The sequence below is a fragment of the Mesoplodon densirostris genome, chromosome 3 (assembly GCF_025265405.1).
Source record: "Mesoplodon densirostris isolate mMesDen1 chromosome 3, mMesDen1 primary haplotype, whole genome shotgun sequence".
NCBI lineage: Eukaryota > Metazoa > Chordata > Mammalia > Artiodactyla > Ziphiidae > Mesoplodon > Mesoplodon densirostris.
The window spans coordinates 10194524-10216188 of NC_082663.1; the positions used below are offsets into that span (position 1 = coordinate 10194524).

A 21665-nucleotide genomic window follows, 5' to 3' on the forward strand; every position below is an offset into this window, starting at 1 on the left:
CATAGAAGTCATGTAGGGTGACCAGTGCGGAGGATATGGTAATAATCCAGAAAAAGTAATGGTGGTTGGGAATATGGTTACAGTGATGAAGGGAGAAAAGCAAAAGTGTCCTGAAATGGAGAAAACAGGACATGGGAGCTGTAAAAGGGAGAATTCTAAAGGTGTCCCTCTCCCCCCAAGATGCCTGTGCTCTGGTTATTGAAACAGTCATCGAAATTCCACCAAGGGCCTTTAAAGATAAACTTAAAGTTACACATGAGTTGACCTAAAAATATGGAGATTATCCTGGATCCAGGTTGGAATTTTCTCCAGCTAGAGCCAGAGAGATAAAATAGAGGAGGCAAGAGATGAGGCAGAGAACAGGTGAGAGAGATTCAAAGCCACTGCTGCTGGCTCTGAAGATGAAGAAAGGGAGTCACGAGCCACGGAATACAGGTGGGCTCTAGAAGCAGAGAATGGCTCTCGGCCACCAGCCAGCAGAGGAATGGAAACCTCAATGCTAGGACTGCATGCAAGTGAATTTGACCAACAACCTGAATAAACTTGGAAGCAGTTTATTCTTCCCAGTACCTCCAGAAAGGAATGCCACCCCGCTGACAGCTTAATTTTAGCCCAGTGAGACACATAGTGGACTAGAACAGTGTGTGTCCTTTTCAGCCACTAAGTTGTGGTAATTTGATACAGCAGCAATATGAAACTACTACAGCAATGGAATAGATATAAGAAAGGAATAAGGAAAAGAGACATGTCAGGATGACTTAGTTCTTTGGGCAAAGTTTAGGGGAATAGAAGAATCATTTACTGAGGTGGAAAAGAATGATGGAAGAACATTAGAGGATGGGGATAGAAAACAAAAATTTGTTTTGAACATGTTAAGCTGGAAATGTCTATCATTCATCCAGTTGGAGGTGATAAGAAAGCAGGCAGAAATACAAATTTGGAGCATAGAGAAGTGGTCAGGGCAGGACACATACACTGGCTTCACAAATGTGTTATAAATGTATAAATGGGGCTACGTGTGTGTTCCTAGGGATATACATATATAGATACAATCAGAAAATCCTCAGGATTTTTCACTAAAAATGTCTAAGGAAAATAAGCAATGTTAGGGAGGAAAGGAGATTACATACCTTTACGTGTTGAATTGTATCTCTCCCCAAAAAACATATTGGCATCCTAGTCCCCAGAACATGTGGATGTGATCATAACTGGTTTTAGCATCTTTAAAGATAAAATCAAGTTAAAATGAAGTCATTAGGGTGGTCCCTAATCCAAAATGACTAGTGTCCTTATGAAAAGCGGAAATTTGGACAGAGACATGCACAGAGGGGAAACATCATTGAAGATAAAGGTAGATACCAGGGTGATGTTTCCTCAAGTCAAGGAACACCAAAGATGGCCAGCAAACCACCAGAAGTCTGGGAAGATCATGGACCAGATTCCCTCTTCCAGCCTCAGAAGGAACCAACACCTTGACCTTATGTCTTTAGTCTACAGAATAAAGAGACAATAAATTTCTGTTGTTTAAGCCAAAGAGTTGGTGGAACCTTGTTACAGCAGCCCTAACTAACTAAATAACACACTTAATATTGCAAAGTTGACCCCCGAGGTAGCTGCATAGATATATTTTGAGATGTATTTTGAGTACAGTCTCCATAGATAAAATTGGCATATATAAAATTATCACCCATTTTAAAATAAATAAAATCATTGAAAATATGGCAAGGAAAAATGATCTATTAAAATAATTCCAGCAGTAATCATACAATTTTAAGTATTTAATTTTTTAAGAAACAGCAAACACATATTAATTATAATGCATAAATTCACTTAGAAGTTTAAGTTTCTTTTATTAGATGATATTAAAATCAACTGCAATTCAATTGATATAAATTACTATTATTTGACTATTAAACCTGTGAAAAATTACGGAAAGAAAGGTGCCCAACAGTCTCAGTTATGAATCTACTTCGCCACGATATTCCTTGTCTTCATTCAAATACTGTTTTATTTAACTTAGACCTGTTAAACATGTCAAACTGTCAACATCCCAAATGGAAAAAACTCAAAACTTGGGCTGAATGTCTATGAACACAGCAGGCATCAACCCTCCTCCAATTTTAAAAGGAACATACCTTCTGCTATAAGCAGAAAGTTATACATAATTAGGTCCCATGTAACGAAATGTGCTTAAAGTTTATGCTCTGCATTATAAAAAACTCTCAAGCTCATTAACAACCATAAGAAAAGAACCCAGGGCACTGTTATAAAATAGAGCACTTGTGAATTTTATCAACAATTTGCAACAAACCTGGAAATAGAAGCTGCAAACTTAATGTATTATGCTAAATGTAATGTGAACCTACCCAGAGCAATGGAAGCTATGAAGAGTCCTGTTAAATTCCGGAAAACTATGATTCATAGAAACCCAGAAAAAAAAAATAACTGGAAGGAGAAATTTCATACAGTTATCTTGTCCAGGCCCAAGGCATTAAACATCATCTCTATGCTGATGATTCCCAATGCTTTCATCTTTGGCTCGGCCCTCCCCACTGACTCTAGACCAGTCTAGTCAACTACCTTCTGCCCATTTCCACTGGGTATTTGTTTACCAGACTTCTCATAAGTTCACACACCAGAATCGAAATTTTTTTAAAATTTCTCCCATTATCCCTACCCCATTTCTCCCAAACTTTCCTCATCTCTGTAAAATGGGATCACCATCAATCCAGTCCTTGGGGACAAAAACAGAAGAGATTCTGGACCAGATTCTTTTCCTTATAACCTACAAAAATACAGCAGAAAATTTGTTTGTTCTGCTCTACTGCAAACTATATCCTGAACTCCTCCACCTCACATCATCCCTACGGATGCCAACTAGTCCATCATCTCTATTCTGCTTTTCTGCAACAGCATCTTACTTGGTTTCCCTCTTTCCCTTCTTGTCCCATCCCTCTCTGCCTCTAGAGTCTTATTTTCCACAGAGCACTCAGAGAGCTTTTTCCAAATTTTAATCCCATCATTTCACTCCTTTGCTTGTAATGTTCAAATGGCTTCCCATGATCATCAGCATCATCCACATCAGCATCATTATCATTATCATCATCATCATCAGCAGCAGCAGCAGCATCTCATTCACAGAGCACCTGGACTTGGTCCCTGCCTACCTCTTTGACTTTATTTTCTTCGAGTGTCCCCTCTTTTTGCTAAGCTCCAAACATGGCATTTTCTTCCTTAGACGCCTGAAGGAATTCCCTTACCTGGATCATTCTTTGTCACCTGGCTTCTCCTGCTCTTTCTCTGAGTGTTAGCACACATGTTGCTTATCCAAATAAGTCTTCCCTCACCTAATCTTGCCCAACTCTCCCCCATTTATGCTCAATTTCATTGCCCCATGTATTTCATTTTCTTCATACCACTGACCACTACCTGAAACTATATGTACTGCTTATTTATTTTTCATCTTTGATTGTTGATTTTACATATACTTTTATTGTCTCCCCCAGTAAATCAATATGGTTTATTTTCTATTTACTTATAAAACAGGAAGGTTTTTTTTTCTTGTTGATGAATTATGAATTGTTGACCTAAGGTTGCAGCTATTTCTTTTTCAAGAGTATAAAATTTCCTTCCAAACCAGTGGATCTCGGGGCTTCCCTGGTGGCGCAGTGGTTGAGAGTCTGCCTGCCATTGCAGGGGACGTGGGTTCGTGCCCCGGTCCGGGAAGATCCCACATGCCGCAGAGCGGCTGGGCCCGTGAGCCATGGCCGCTGAGTCTGTGCGTCCAGAGCCTGTGCTCCGCAACGGGAGAGGCCACAACAGTGAGAGGCCCGTGTACCACAAAAACAAAAAAACAAACAAACAAAAAAACAAATCAGTGGATCTCAGTTGACCCTCTGTTACTATGATAGTCTTAACTGAGGGAGAATTATTAATCGCTGACACCCTAATGGGAGAATGACATTCTTGAACCTTTGGGAGAACAATAGTCTATTTCATAATACTGATGATGGACACAATTTTGAAACTTCCAGTAGAGATTAATAATGCCCAACACTGACCAGTGAGATAATAGAAGGGAATGCCTTTTCTGAAGGTCTGACTGTGTTCTAGTCCTGGAAAGATGTGTCTAGACAAAGCCTGGTCTGGACCCAGGAGTCCTTAGGTTTGAAGCCAATTGCCAAGGGGTGGCCTGAACCTGAGGGCCCTCCTCACCCCACCCCAAGAGTTGGGATGTTGACCTCACAACATGGTGATAATAAAGTTCTTCCACTTGGCCAGACTCTATTAGCCTTTTATCATTTTAGTTTCCTCCTAACAAAATCACATTGAGAATATTTTAACCTACACAGTGACCTCCTTTAAACATGAGGAGAAATTTAGAACTGATTTATTTGACAGCAATTTGGTTTGAGTCCTAGTATCTGTTACGTTGAATTATGATCACAATATAAGTGCCCATGACAAAGAGTTTTATGACTGGTTCCCGACCCAAAGTTCGACTATCGTTCCCCATACACTGAGTTCCCTCTAAAGGCACAGACTAAAGTCTCCAGGCCAGAGCTGACTAAGGCCCAGCCACCCCAAGGAAAGTAGTGACTTCCATAAATCGATCCTAAGCAAAAACACAACACCTTGTGTAGTTTGGGAAGGACAAACATTTGGTTCATACCATCAAGGAAATGACATGAAAAAGTTACATCTTGTTTTGTATATTGTATCTCAAATTACTAATGATTTCCAACTCTTTAGTTGAAAAGATCTTGAAGAATGTATTTATAAGGATAGCTGAACAGGACTCCCTTGGTGGCACAGTGGTTAAGAATCCACCTGCCAATGCAGGGGACACGGGTTTGAGCCCTGGTCCGGGAAGATCCCACATGCCGTGGAGCAACTAAGCCCATGTGCCCCAACTATGGAGCCTGCACTCTAGAACCTGCGAGCCACAACTACTGAAGCCCATGTGCCACAACTACTGAAGCCTGTGAGCCTAGAGCCCGTGCTCCACAACAAGAGAAGCTACTGCAATAAGAAGCCCGTGCACCGCAATGAAGAGTAGCTAGTCCCCGCTCGCTGCAACTAGAGAAAGCCTGTGCGCAGCAACAAAGACCCAATGAAGCCAAAAAAAAAAAAAAAAAAAAAAAAAAAAAAAAAAAAGAGAGAGAGAGAAAGAATAGCTGAACATTCTAAAATACTTTAAAAAGATAAACCTGTGATAACCAATGTGATATTCACCACAACCCAATAAAACATGAGAAAGAGTATTCCCACTTCAAGGTGAGAAACTTTGGTCTAGAGGAGTGAAGTGTGTTTCCCAGGTTTATAAATCACTACATTTTAATGCCAGAGGGCTGTCCGGAGTTTTCCTCTCAGCCAAGGGCACCCACCTTCCAATAAGCCACTTTCCTTCCTCTGCTTATGAAAACAAACCCTTAGGATTCTAGCTGATGGTCTGTAACTTTTAAGCAATAGAATATTATTATCATGAATGTTGCCTGAATCAATCCTAGGGAAAAAATATTGATTCAAAAATATCATCCAGAGTTCTATTTATCTCAAAGAAGTGCAATAAATTCATATTTCTAATAGAAATGACATATTATAGATCTGGCTACACGGATACCTTATTGAACTTTAGCTGCATGTATGTTTAGGCAGAAAAAAATGCTACTGCAAGCTATCAAAGGAAGTTCTTGTCTGCTGAAAGGAGACACTTTACCTAAAGCAATTAGATTAGAGGTAGACTGCAATTTCGAGCCAAGAGTTAGGATGCAAACCTAGGGTCTAAGTCAGTAGAAAAAGTCTCTCTAACAGCAAAATCTGTCAACTCTAAAACCTTCAAAATTGCATTTTAAGCAAGATTTAGGATCATCCTTGTTAGTCTACACTTAATCATGGAGTCTATGTATTTTCACTTTATACTCTGTTGATCAGGATGCAATGATAAAGGTCTTCTTGAACCCAGAACAGATGAGGTGGATGCCTTGACCAGGTCTCCTCTTCCTGTGCTCTGCTCAGCATGCAGGCCCTGGGTACCCCAGGTGTCTCTATGATGATAGACAGCAACACTGGAGTGAACACTCAGCCCTGCTTCACAAGCCTTTGCAGGTTCAGTTCCTTCTACTGGAATCCCTTAGCAATCACCACTCCAGTTAGCTCGTGCTTAGTTCAAGGGTCAACTGCCACACAAAGCTTTCCTCCTTCCCCCAAGGAGAGGGACCACCACATGCTCAAAACACCAGGCAGATGTGTTCCCCCAACTCTCAGTCCAGTGTATGATAAACATTTGTCTCTCACCACCAGTCCTCTCTAAACTCTGAGCTCTTTGAAGGCAAGGACTGTATCTAATTCCTACTTGTGTTCCCAATACAAATAAGCAATCAAGGAACATTTGACAGTAAAAACAAAATATCACATCCTTTTCATTTCTATTGACATAAGTCCCAATTCTAGGTATTCACCAAGCCTAGACTGTAGAAATATAGAGCTTTAAACCTAATATTGTATATATATATATATATATATATATATATATATATATATATATAGGTATTTCTGATAGGAAACCCCAAATATTAGAGAGTGGGCACTCTGTTCTATCACTTAAACGGTGTTGACTTTGGGCAAAAAGAACATATGAAAGTGCAATTTTTTGTTTGATTTTAATCCCTATCTTTCAGTATACCACTTCTCATGCCTTCTGAGTTGGAAGATTTGTCTTTATAGAAACCACAAGTTTTCAGAAGGAATCATCTTAGAAAAATAATATTAAACAATTCAGTATTCCTGAAATATATTTAAATTACTAATGACCTAAATAAGCAGATTTATGCCACGATACACTGAATACCAGCTATGCATCTTCCTATTCTTTAATGGTACATATTACATGGTAAATTTGAATATAAAGAAAAACTGTTCATAAAGCATGGCTTTAAGATTATATTGCTTAATAAGACTAGGTTCTGCTCCTATCTCTAAAAACAAAAAAAACATAAAAACTTTCAGTGTTTTCTAAGGGTCAATTAACAACACTTTACGACAGAGTCACAGGTTTTCTGTCCTGGGTATGACATCAGTCTCTTGAGCCCACCTTTTCCCTTTTGCTGTTGTTTATTTTTGTTTTTGGTTTTTGGCTGCACTGCATGGCATGTGGGATCTTAGTTCCCCGACCAGGGATCGAACCTGCGCCCCCTGCAGTGGAGGTGCGGAGTCTTAACCCCAGGACTGCCAGGGAATTCCCCCATCTTTTCCCCTTTGAACAGAATGATGCTGTTGATGATCTATGGCTGTGGAGTACAGTACCAACCTACTTCTTGTGTGACATTTTCTAATAATTGTTTGCCAATGTCAAGATTTCTTAATCAAAATCCATTTTGCTTTGGAGTTGTCTTTAATGTCAAGATGGCATTCATATAGCAATTATCCTGTTTAAAGTAGCTTGTATAAGTAATGAAATTACAGATTAACTTGCTTCTTTCCTACAATTGTGTAGACATATGCATGTGTGTGTATGTCTATGTCATTTGTTGAAGCTTAAATTAAAATAATCTTTTTAAAAGTCCTTCTTATTAAAATTGCCTATGACATTTATAAAAGACAAAAGCAAACCCCAATGCTTCCTTCAAAATGATAAGAAAATATCAGCAAGACTGCCATGGTATACAGAATCCAGAAGATAAACCACTGCTAGGAGCTAAGTAGCTAACCAAACCTGAGGTCCATTCAGGGCATTCAAAGGTATCATAATTGACCTGTTCAGAATTTAATTTTTATACAAAAATTTGCTCTTTCCGCTACAGGCCATTTATTGCTTCAGGATTGAATTAAATACTGCATGCACACTCCTCCCAGAGATAACCATATGTAAATAGCCCAAGGAATTAGGCTTTGTTGCCCATGGAAGTCTCAGTTCCTGTGTCACCTCTTTCCTACCTGCTCCCCTAATTTCCACAGCCTGGTTAGGGCTGGAATTAGAATTAGACCTTAATCTGTGTTTTCGTAATAGTTAGTGTATATCTGTAGCTCAATAACAACTGATCTGGGTATTTTAACTTTGATATCCCTTCTCTTCCTCTGACTCACCAACCAAATCCCCATTTCCATTTTATTAGATTTATCAACTCCTTTAAATCTTGTTCATCTTTGTATCCATGGTGACAAATCAGACTGTATATAAAATATACATGTATTTATGTACAGAAAGACAAAATGGATGCAAATTTTAAAAGTTTTATTATTTTGATACAAAATTCAATTTCTTGCTTGATAATATACCTTTTTTTCTATACTTTTGTTTTAAATTACTTTGAAGGTACAATTATACTTCCAATTACTTACACATCATTCATATTTTTAGCAAATTTATACCGACTGCCTGTTATGTAGCAACTATGTTTAACTGAGTAATAAATTATCTTTCATTTACAAAAGTACATAATAATGTTCAGAAAGGTTAAAAATTGCGCCTGGGGTATGACTTCTGATAAGTCTGAAGAAACAAGATTTCAAACACAGAAAGTTCTGTTGCCTCTAAAGCCATATTTTGCCTCTGTATCAAATACCGACTTCCTTTTTACCACCTGATCAATTATTTTTTCCGCTTCAGTCTACCAAGATTAAGAAATGCAAGTGATGTAGAAAAATGTGAAGCAACAGAATCTCTTCTATTGCTGATAGGAACGTAGTTTATATAACTACTTTGGGAAATAATTTAGTATTAACTTATTAAGATGAACTTTGACTCCTGGGTATATAATGAAGAGAAACTCTTAGAAACTATAAATTAAGCCAGGGGTATGTACAAGACCGTTCATGACAGTACTGTTCATAATAGCAAAACCTCAGAAACAACTCAAATGGCCATAAAGGGTGGATGGACAAATTGTGGTACTGTCACATGATTGAATATCCCAGAGCAGTGAATTCAGTGAACTACAGCTGGGCACAGCATGCAGGCATCTAAATCTGTGTTTCACCATTTTGTGAGAGTGGGTAGCATGGGGTTGAGAGTCCAGATGAAGGAGCCGGACCAGCTCTGGCACTAATATCAGTGTGACCTTGGGAAATTCTGTAACCTCTTTTTTTCTCAGTTGCCTCATCTCGAGAGTGAGAATAATGGTACCCAGCTCACAGTGCCTTTGTGAGAATTAATGAGTATATATAGACACAGCACCTAGAATGGGTAATGGCTCTACATATGTGTTTGTTCTTACTATTTGAATATATTTTACTAGAATATAGGATTTGAGTAAAATTCAAATATATTTAATGTTCATATTTATTAAGTACATGTAGAAGAGATCCATTCTACTTCTTATAGCGTAACTACATTTGCTATATTTAACATACGAAAAAGTTCGGATATATTTAACTGGAACTATAGCAGTTTTTAAACATGGAAGGATAGTAGTTATTGTTCATCCACAGTTACTTAAGGAAACATATAGACACCCAACATAAAGTATTTTCCAATCCTAATTGGGTTTATATTTAAAATACTCTCTATTCTTAAAAATAATGTAAGGTCACTCACTAAATAAGCACTTTAGCATGACTATACATTCTTCAATTAAAAGCCAAAATTAGAAATGATGGAGATAGTTCTTAGAAACAGAAAAAAATTCCAAATTGGAGTAAATCTTTGAAATCATGTATTCAAAGCCCTTGATTTTTCAAATGGGGAAGACTGAGACCCCAAAATCCAAAAACAATGACATGAGTTGGGGACAGGATGATAACTAGAAACCATACGTATGGACTGCTAGCAAGTTTTCTTTCTAGTACGTCATATAAACACATTAAAAAAATATAACAGATAACACAAGAGTTGAGCTGACTTTCTGAGCTGTACTGTTGATGGTGGGATGTAGCAACGTCTTCTAGGAGGAAGTTAGCCTTGTGGATACGTCCGAGAGGAACTTCTTAGGCAGTAAGCCCAGCTTCCCAAAGACCCCGAGGGGAGAATGATGGTTTTGAGGAGCCCCTGTTGTCTCCCTGAGGCCTAATGGCCTCTCCAGCCTCCAGGCCCTCCGATCTTACCTCTACTTTCAACAGATGCTCAACTCCCAGCAGCAACTTCTTATCTCCCTGTACTTCAAAATCCATCCGGGTCTTCAGGAAGCCTCCCCTTCTTTGCTCCTGCAGCCAAGATTCTGCTCCTCCCTCTGCTTGGGCTCCTCCAGGGCTGGGTTGCTCATTTAACCCCTAATTTTGCTTTCATATTTAATCTCATTTTCTTCGTTGGGCCATTCTCACTACAAAAATGCTCACTTTGTAGTTTCCATCAACCTTTTTGGTTAAGACACTTTCTACTGTGACTTTTTGTCAAGCATCACAAAATATTTCGTTTGATTCTTCCCATCCACCCACATCTTAGTCCACTGCAAGAGTTTCTATCATTGTCACTCCAAAGAAGCTCTTTGTCAAACACGGCCAATGGTTTCCTCATTCTAAACGGTGACTGCCTTCCCGAGAGACTTCATTTCATGTCTGTAGTATCTGACTGTTGATGACCCACCCTTCTTTACATAGTTCACGTACCTTGGCCGTGATGTTAATACTAGCCTTATTTCTATCTCTACACCATTTATTTTTGCCAATCTTTTTGTCCCCTCTTGCTTCCTTCTAAACATAGCCATTCTCTTACGTTCTGCCTCCAAAGATTGATTCTTCTCCATACATTTCTTCCATTATTTTGTCTGCTCACAAAGCATCATCCATCATAACTATATGTTTCACCCTTCCAGCCATCTCTTGCCTCAGAAGTCCCAGGAATATATTTCTAACTGTCCATTACCTCCATGATGAGCAAGGGGTTACTGAAAATCATGATCACAACAGTATTTTTCTCCCTTACACAAATGCTCCTATTTCTAGCTTCCCTATCTTGGTTTATAACATTACATTCTTCCTGCCCCCCAGGCTCAAAGCCATGATGTTAGCTTTGACTCTTCTTGTTCATTTGCTTCCTATATTTATTTCCAAGTTCAAGAGTGTCTATCAAATATGACCCTTCATTTACCTCTAGTGAGACCATCTTTATTATTTCTCACCCCTGGAGAGAAATTCCTGGGCATTTCTCACTAGCTGGATCCCATTTCATTCTCATCTCATCTAATACTCGCAAGGCACTTGATGTCATAATCTCAACTTGAATCAGGTTGTGCCTTCCATGCTGCCATTTTTTTTAGCTCATCCACACCATTCATTTATCATTTATGGAGTATGGATAATGTAATGTGTACTTGGATAAGCATTATTTTTCATGTGATCACTCGACAAACATTAACTGAGAAGCTATTCCAGGCTCTCTGTTAGGTCAAGAACACATTAATATGAATATGAGTAAAATATGGCTCTTGACCTCCATTCCTGTGTAATACTGGTATGCTGAGGAATATGGGCCATTTTCCAAAATGTCTTGTAGGGAACAATATTTTTGCAAATGTTATGGGGAAATAATTCTGGCACATTGTATTAACTAATATGATAATAATACATCATATTAGTTCAGGTCAGGTTTAGACTCAAAAAGCAAAAAGCTTTTGGTCACTTGTCTCCTTAAGACCTTGCTGACAATATACTGCTAATTAGTCCCAGGAAACATCTTCACAACCCAATATTCACCACACACACACACACACACACACACACACACACACACACACACACACACACCCCTCACAGATTCTGGAGCTAAATGATAATAACTGTCATTTGGTAAAAATACTACTTAATACATTAGATTGATAATAACAAGAAATAATTCTCATTCAGTGGTACAATTTACAATAAATATTTTTTTTATAATCAAATAATTATAGCCTATTCTAGTTACAGGAAACACTATGATTATCACCCAAGCAATCTTTCAGGAATTAGATGAGCCTCTACATATATTTGGCATCGTTTGCATCCTTACTTTATCAGTACATTATTTTATCTCTCAAATGTTTATTTCATCTTGCAAAAAAAAATAAAATTCTACTAAACATATTACCAATTAACTGGAAACTATGTTGCCCTCCAACTTTTTTGTAAGTTATATAATTTTAGGAAATGAATCCAAATAAGAATTTTGTAAAAAATTAATAGACAATCATTTAAAAAAGCCATTATCTCCTTTCTGGGGTTTTTCTGGTGGTGTATGACTTTCATTTATATGCACTACAAACTTAATCTTAAACACCCTAATCTAAATCTGAAACGATTAAAAATATATTTTCAATATTTTCCCCTTCCTTTGCCTTGCCCTGTGTGTGGTCTGAAAGTACAGGGGCTTTGTGATCCAGTGGGTTATTCATTATTTAGTCTTTTTTCATTCCCATGTGTGAGACTCTCTGCTGATCAGAGCCTGTCTATACTTTTAAAGTGGGTCATAATTAATATATTTTAAATTTCTGAACTTGCTTCCATGACGGTAGAGTTTAGATAAACATTCCAAACAGAAGGCGTAAGTATTTTTGGTTTAGCTGAGTATACAAAAATGACATTATCAAAATATCCCAGTTTCTCAAATGTTACACAAGGAAGTGAGACTCTCTAATCCCCTCACTTATCTCAGAGTCATAACCCTTCGCCATTAATGACTGGTGCCATCTGTTGGTACTTAGGGAATGAGCATCCAAATTGGAAGGTATTTGGATGTTTCACTGAGGAAACATCACGAGTCATCTTATTATCTGAATTCTGAAGTTATCATCATAGTATATGCCTCAATTTTTCACATTGCTCTATTGCCTTACAAGGCAGGAAGCATCTCCGGTGGGTGCCCTCTACCTGGTGTCACAGCTCATTTCCAGTTATACTGATTTGACCTTGAGGCCAAACATTGAGCTTTATATTTGTTTTTAAATAGGTTTTCAAGAAATATTTAAAATAATGTATCAAATGCATTTTAATTTTAACAAAAAGAAATTCATAATCAACGATGTTTCACATTTCTAGATTTTAAAAATCTCCAACATCTTGAATAAAAACTTTGAAAATAGGAGCTGTACCATTATTGTTGTGATTCTTCCCCAGAGTATTCTGTATCATAGGTGTATGAATCATGCTCTTTTATTTTCTATAATTCTGATGCATTGACACCTCTGGAGAGACTGCCCCTCCCAGGCATGGTAAATGACCCTCCCAAGGAGCAGGCCTTTCATATGCAAATGAGCCAGTCCAGAGCCCAGGCTCCCCACTGCATCCTCCATTAGGCTCTCACCCACAGGGTCAATATTCTCTTGCCTTCATCACCCCCAGGGCCAGGAAACAGACAAGCTGGGGCATCCCCTACACCCCCGAGCCCCCTGATATTATTCTGGAAGCTAGCCAATCCTAAACGTGCTTGCCTTGCCTCACCTGTTCCTTCCCATGGAAAACACGACACAGATTCTTGCCCACATTTACCCCCTTGCTCCCTCTGTCTCCTGTCTGACCCTGGCCTTTCCCGGTAAGGCGCCTCACAATGTGGCACATCCTTGCCTCTCTGGATCTGTGACTTTTCAATGGCAACCATCTCCTGATCTGCTGGCCTCACAATACCTGAATACTAATAAAACTTACATTTTAAAACAATAGGTCACTGGGCCCAGGTCTTAATATCTGCTTGTAAGTTTCCATGTTTGTCAACTCTGAATCCCCGCCCCTCTATCTGGGTTCCTAGTTCTAGGCACAAGTGTCAGATGACACTCAACCCAGTGGCTCTGATATGACTCCCAGCGTTTCCTAATGCCAAATGCCTGAATGGTTCTTCTGGTGCTCAGGGCATACCAACACCAGTACGGCCCTGATGAGCTGTTTACGGCTACAGAAAATATAACCTGTTAGCCAACATTTGGTCTGCCTGACATTGTCTTGTGCCAGAGATCCAGGTCAACTCCAAGTCCTGGCTTGTTGCTATTTATCCAGCATTCCCAGGAGTTCCGTGGATGAGTGCCTGCATGCGTGTATACGTACACACATTCATATACACACGCATACACTTGCATATATCTTTCTTAAAGTAATTCTACTGTATGTAAACATGTAAAATCAATATCAAGGAAACTATGGAAAATCAATATCAGATTTTGGACTACTATATTTGCATATCTTAGAAAATTATTTTATAACATATGTGTGTGTATACACACACATACTCATTGGCAGATAACAACGGTAATTATACTTTGGCAAAGGAAAAAATCTGTTAAATACAAATTTCATGTTGATTACATTAATCATTACATTTTGCTTGAACTATAAGACAAATGTAAATATTACACTTTCCCAGCAGCCTGCGAGCTGATTTCACAATTGAGAATTAATGTGGTGTTTGTTCCAGAAGTTTCATTTATATTTTTAGAGATTTTGTTAGATAATAGTAGATTTCCTTGAATGTGGAATTTATATTTTTTATTGAGAAAAAACTGTAAATAGCACACATGTACAGTTTATATAAATATGCTTAAATAATGTAAAAACATGATAACATATCTTTCAAACAAATGTGGCACAGCTTATTTTATTTAGCTGTGTATAGATGAGGTATCAACCCACCCCAGTTTCCTTCATGCAACAAAACAGAACATGGTAAAAAGCCTGACTCAAAAGGGAAGGAGCTTTAGCACTAAGGTTATGGAAAGATTCTACTAAAATTGTTCTGTGATATTTCCCATGCCCCAGGGACCTAGACTATGTCCTATATTAAGGATTGCTTCATTAAATATATGAAAGTTTGCCTGCCCGAGTTGACTTGTTCTTTAAGCTGCCTTTAATCACCTTTCCTTCCCTCATCCCAAAGCCTCTGTGGCCTGCACATATAATCTACAAATGAAAATATACTATTTTAAAAATGAAATATTCATCATCCTTTCAAAATAAAACTAAATTCAAATTCCACAAATGGATCCTTTAAAATTCAACAGTCTCTAAATATGAGTAAACCAAAGTACTGGGTTTAATTCATAATGCTAACTTAGAGAAATGAACAGCATTTGTGTCTTCTTGCAGATTTACCAATAATTACCTAACATAAAATTCTGTTAAGGAATCATGTAACTCGTTCCTCTAGCTCTCAATATACTTTAAAATGATGATTGTGTATAGGGATTTACACTGAATAGATTCTATTTCCCAAGTGAAGATTTACATTAAATGACAAAAAATTAGATGAACTTATTTTCTTACCAACATAAAACGTAATGAATATTATATTGATTGGAGATATAAGACTAGCCAGCTTAATATCAAACATCAATAGAAAGCAAATGCAGCTAATGAATTTTGCAGTAAACACAGTAATAATAAAAGATAGTTTTGACTATTTTCTTGAAAAGAGTCCTTGTCAATAAATAGAGATATCAGTTGTATTCCTATCGGCTCATGAACTGAACAGTTTTTGTTCATTTGGTTTTATTCCAACCATCCTAGATGGCAAAAGTGTTTGGACTGACCATGCAGTTAAAATGGCTAAATGATAACATTGACTATGGCTCTGTCCAGCATTTTCTAGAAGAACATGGCCTCCACAGAGGCAAACTTGTCACCACAAAAGCATGGATCTGAAAGCTTCCCCACACTCATACAACCATATCTTCTTAAGCATTTATTTATATCCTGTCTACTTCAAAACGGACTTGAGACAATTATATCAAAGAGAAAAAATCCTAGAAAGAAAGAAAAAGTAAACTAGCAAATAATTTTTGTATCTTTCACATTAAACTTCAGAATGATTGAAATGGCATGCTGCTCCAAAACATGTATGATTTCCACTATTTTCAGTCTACAATGACTATGTCCTTCAAAGTAACATTAACAAAATGACAGGTTTATTTCTGGCAGCATACGGAGAATATTTACCAGCAAACTGTTCCCACTGAGCGAGAAACTTAAATTACCCAGTTGTTCTTTAAAAATTTTCCAGTGAAAATATTCCTTCCTTCATACATGTATGAGACTTTTAACCTCCAGGCAGACTACTCTTCAGCTTAGAGGGAAAAATGCCAAGTCAGGAGAAGAATGCATTGATGAATTTGCACTGGATTATATTTATTTCTTTATAGGCTGGTAAAGAAGTGAAATTAGGACCACACAACCCTTCATGCATTGAGTACTTACAATGTGTTAGATTCAGTGCCAAAGGCTTTAAGATAAGATCTCATTGGATCCCCAGAGACGATCTATTATTCTGTTTTTACAGACAAAGATTTTTTTGGAGAGCAAAAGTTTACACTTTTGATGAATTCCAATATACGCATGTTTTTATTGTGTAGTTCATTTGTGTATGTCATTTTAAAGAAATCTTTGCCTAAACCATGGTCACAACAATTTTCTCATACTATTCTCTACAAGTTTTATAGTTTTAGGCTCCATATTTAAGTCTATGATTCATTTAATTAATTTTTAATGGCATGATATAAGGGTAGGATAGAGATTGATTATTTTTCCTTTTTCATTTTTGCATATCATTTCTTAATTGTTCCAACACCGTTTGTTGAAAACATTATCCTTTCCCCATTGAATTGGAGGGACCCTTTGTTGAAAATCAATTGACTGTGTATATGTGGTCTTCTATTACAAGTTTTAGAAAAAATACCCCTCCTGCCAATCATCCTAAAAAAAAAAAATTTGGTGGAAAGAATTTTTGAGGATAAAACCCCTTTCCTATGAAGACTAGAAGTTTAGCACAAGTCTGTGGTGGGGATATAAACCCAGAAAGACAGAAATGGTCCCTCCCTGCCTTCCATTTTATTGGAAGAGACAGAGAATAACAATTAAATACAGTTTTAAAATTACACATTTGAGTAACTGCATGGAGAAATTCATTAAGTCACTGTGATCTGGAATAACAAGAGGATCTTTTAAAGAGTTAGAATTTAAGCTCAGATTTAAAAGAGAAGAGGGAACTATATTGCTCAATTCCCACCAGTTTAGAACTGGATGAGTTCTCTTGGTGCAAAATTGTGTTTACTCCTGTGTGTGTGTGTGTGTGGGGGGGAATAATATGGATAAAATATAATATGAATTGGGTTCAGGAATGAATTCAAACAAACAAAAAACCCTTGGCAGTCAGGAAAGTGAAAGAAAATATAACAAGGAGTAACCAAAAGTGTATATATTTGGGAAAAATCTTATGCAAATTAGGTAGGAATGGTATGGAGAATACTATATTAGCAATTTATAGGATAAGAAAAAAGATCATGTCTTGATGAAGACTGAACATTCAGAAATATGAGAACTCTCAAGCCATCTCCTTTAACTAAAGAAATAGTTCACATCAGTTGGCTTGTTAAGAGGAAAGAGGCACAAATGTGAAATCTATCTCTAGGGATGAATAAAAATATCGAACTACTGTTTTCATTTACATAAGACAATAAGGAATTCCTTTTAATACTTACTGACAACTGTGACATTTTAGTCATTGACAAAATAGACTGTGTAGGTTGTATTTTGTTAAGGAGATTTAATTTCAGATGCAATTTTGTTAAACAGATGTAATTTCAAATATAAAATTAAAAGGAGACTTGAAAGAAATGGAGCAAGAATATTCAGAAAAATTTATATTTATTAAGAGTAATTTTTTTAAAGTGCTTTTTGTGATTTTGGTTCAGAAGATGTTAGAAAAGTAAAATAAAACAAAATGATTTTTCTCCAGTTAAGGGAAATTAACAGGAGGAACTTCTCAATGATAGATCTTTTCTCTCCCCAAAATTTGCAGGTATTCCAAATTTTTACAAAAAAAAAAATCCAAAATAAAATTCAAAGATATAACTACCATTGATAAACCTGTATCTATCAATTGTGAATTCATTCAACTGACATCTTTTTAGAGTCTACTGAATGCCAGGTGCTGTACTTAAAGGTGCATGTAATCTACTATTTTTATCTCTATTTTTAGAAGCAAAGTCAAACAAAAAATCCAGCAACACTAACTGCAACAACAAAACACAAAACTACAATTAACTTCAACAAAATGCATTGGAAATAGTATACAGAGAAATGACCACATGGCTGAAATTGCTAGAGCATAAAAGGAGATAAAAAAATAATCAATGACATTTACAAAATAGCTATGAATCAGTATGTCCTTTGTTTCTTACTTCTCATCTATCAAAAGAGTTTGGTGGTTTCCTTAAAAAAAAAACCAAAATACACTTAACATATGATCCAGCAATTTGACCTCTATGCATCTATCCAAGACGATGAAAACAAGTCCATGTTAAGACTTGTACTTGAATGTTCATAACAGCTTTATTCACAATCACAAAAAAATGGAAATAACTGGTGATTGGATAAACAAATATAATAAAATACTATTCAAAAATAAAAGGGAACATATCACTGATACACTCAATAACATGGATGAATCTCAAAAGTATTTTGCTAATTAAAAGAAATCATACACAGAAGACTAAGTACTCTGAGTCTATCTACATGAAGTTCTAGAAAAGACACAACTACAGTGTCTGAAAATAGATCAATAGTTGCCAGGGGTCAGAGGGAGCTGGAGGAGGGGACTGATGAGAAAGGGGCACAGGAGGACTTTCAGGGTGATGGGAAGGTTTCCAGTCATGCTTCTGGTGGTGGCTACATGACCAAATACATTTGCCAAAACTCATCAAACTACATCCTTAAAATTGTTCAGTTTTATGATTTAGTAAATTATACTTCAATAAGTCTAACAAAAAAATTAATAGTACAGGGGTTTGCTGCAGAGTTCAGATACCAATTTAATTTTTCAGATAATAATTCAGGTACAGAATTACTTTATTTTTTTACTTTTACATTTATTTATTTATTTATTTTTGTGGTACGCAGGCCTCTCACTGTTGTGGCCTCTCCCGTTGCGGAGCACAGGCTCCGGATGCGCAGGCTCAGCAGCCATGGCTCACGGGCCCAGCCGTTCCGCGGCATGTGGGATCCTCCCAGACCGTGGCACAAACCCGTGTCCCCTGCATTGGCAGGTGGACTCTCAACCACTACGCCACCAGGGAAGCCCCAGAATTACTTTTTTAACTTTAAAATTACAAGCATATTATTTTCACCCCAAATATATATTCCACAGGAATACAGCTTAATGCATTCTGAGTAAAATGCTGTCATTTGTGTGAACATAAGCATGATCATCTCTACTGTCCTAGGATATTTCCTTTGTGGATATATCGTCCAGTCAGGCAGCTACTGCCAAAGAAAGGAAGGGAATATAAAAGTTAACACAGCTTCTTTCAGCAATATAGAATACAGGGGGGGAAATATTAGCAAGAGTAGGAGTCAGTTCCCTTGAAGTAACGTGGCTCAGATTTATAGTGCAGCTTTAGCACAGGAAGAGATGGATATGAGTACACTGACCACCCAGGAACCAGATAGACTCACCCCCAGGCAGGGTGAAGGTCAGCAGCAGAGTCACAGGTGAGGACAAGAAAGGTGGTGGAGGATTCTGTGATGATGTGGGAGGATGAGGACCAATAATGAGGATGGTGAGAAGACTGGTGAGATAACTTCAGGAATGAGATTTAAACAAACAAACAAACAAACAAACAAACAAAAACTTTGCAACAGGAACTTAACAGTCTCTTCAACTAATATCACTGGTGTCCAACTCTTGATGGGTCTGTTCAAAGACCAGGAGTCTCTAGGTTTCTATCTTTAGAGTTCAAGGTCTTGCTCATGACGTCGTGAAAGAAAGAACTATCCTCATCTATGTTAGGGAGAGTCAATCTATCTTTCTCCACCTCTTCATTCGAGGAGGATTCCACTGTGGAAAGCAACCAGCCATCCTAAGAAACTTATGAAATAAGATAGACCAATCCTATCTGAGGATTTTGCTACTAGCCCACTGCCTTGAGAATTTTATTTGAATCACACTCAAAATCCTAGATACAATACAAAAGTGCTAAACAGTCAAAATGGACCTCACAACAATCCAATCATGAATCATCAGTAGCGCTCAGACCAGTCCCTGGCATCCCCTCTCGACCATAGACATTGTTTTTTGTTATAGACACAATTCCGAGAAGGTCAGTCATCTCTGACCAGGGCTGCAAATGACCAGGGGTTTAGAGTCATTGACACTTAGAGCAAGAAGCATTGGGTAATATCAAGAAGTGAGAAAAAATATGAGTACACAGCCAAAATCTAGTAATACAGCTGAAGACAAAGAACATCCAGATACTCTAAAACATATATTTTTTAATATTCTGCTGACCAGTACAGAATGGTATCATCAGCCTCTTTAAAAGACTGAATACAAAGCACTAGGTATATCAGATACCTCACGTGAAATAAACTTTGAGGCCCTAATGGAAACGAAACCCAACTAAAATCTAAGAAAGCATTGGTTAGAAAGTTTTCCCATTGCAAGCACAGAAAAAGGACACTTTTCTTCCACCCAAGCCTCTTGTTCCCCCAAACACTCAGTAATGTTTACCTTTTATTCCATTTGATTGCATATTTCAGGCCGATTGCTTGTCGTGGCCTCCTGATTACCTCGCTTAAAGTTTTTAATTGCATTGTATTAAAAGTGAACACTATAGCATGTGTGATATTTAGTAATTAGGTAAAAACTAAAATATAAGCTTACAGGTAAGACATTTACATAATTCACTGAGATTGTATAAAACACTATCATATTAGGAATGTACACATTGCTAATTACAAAATTATATTCCATCAACCACCACAAATTGAAGAGTCAGGGTATTTAAGCCACTTAACAAGTTGTTAAGTAATTGGGTCTTGGAACGTGTTTGCAGTTTTGCTAGACACTCTGACTTTGTCTCTGGTGGCTGCCACTGTGTAATTAATGTTCTCTTTTTAGAGAAGCAAAGACAGCAAGATTAGCATTACCTTTGATAGAAGAAGCCATGACACCCATAGCCACCCACAAAAATACAGTCATTTGTGCTTTTTATAAAATGAAACACTTGCTCTAGACTATGCAATAAGTTTTATATGTAAATAGGAAAGTAAAAACATACGAAGAGTTTTACACACACACACATACACAAATTACCCATTGGTGTTTTAATCTAAAAGTCATGCAAAATTGTTCTTTTTTCTCCTTACTTGGTGTGCTGGAGGATCTTTCACTATTTCTGCTAAGCCAGGAACCTGTTTCATCTATTTTTAGCTGCCAGGTAGAGAATAGATGGTGAATAAAATTTGAGTTAATTTGCAGAGGTGTTTGGAAAGCATTTGAAAAATTACTGGTGGTCTCTAGGCTCCAAAATTGGGTCATGAAGCACAAGTCCCATAATACAGATCTTTTGTCTTTTTGATAGATGTATGAGCACTGGAAGAACTAGGGAATTCTGTGAAAACAATGTTTCTGGACTTCAGTCAAGCATCTGAGAAGTCTGTTCACAGTATCCTGGAATGTCCTTCTAACTCTCATCATTCCTGGTCATTCTTTAAGACCTATCCAGATGTGGCCAACTCTGCAAAGCAGACCCTAGTTAATCCAGGTAGAGTCACCAGCAGCTGTTCACTGGTTCCTTAGAACAGATGTTCTCTATGGTGTCATTTTATCAGGTGTGCATCACAGTGCTTTTAATAATTTGTTTTAACACCAGCCTCCTCTACTAGAATATGACTCGTAATATAATATAATGTTTGGCCTGCATTAAGGTTTCAAAAATATTTGTAGAGAGCTGTAGCTGAAGTCCTTCAGACAACATCTTAAAAATTTACTAGAG

At 37.3% G+C, this 21665-nt stretch overlaps 1 protein-coding gene across 1 annotated transcript in view; it reads right to left on the reverse strand.

Annotated features, from left to right (window-relative positions):
• Positions 1–21665, reverse strand: part of CTNND2 (catenin delta 2) — a 968406-nt gene that overhangs the window by 658279 nt on the left and 288462 nt on the right. The gene's annotated exons all lie outside the window — the stretch shown is intronic.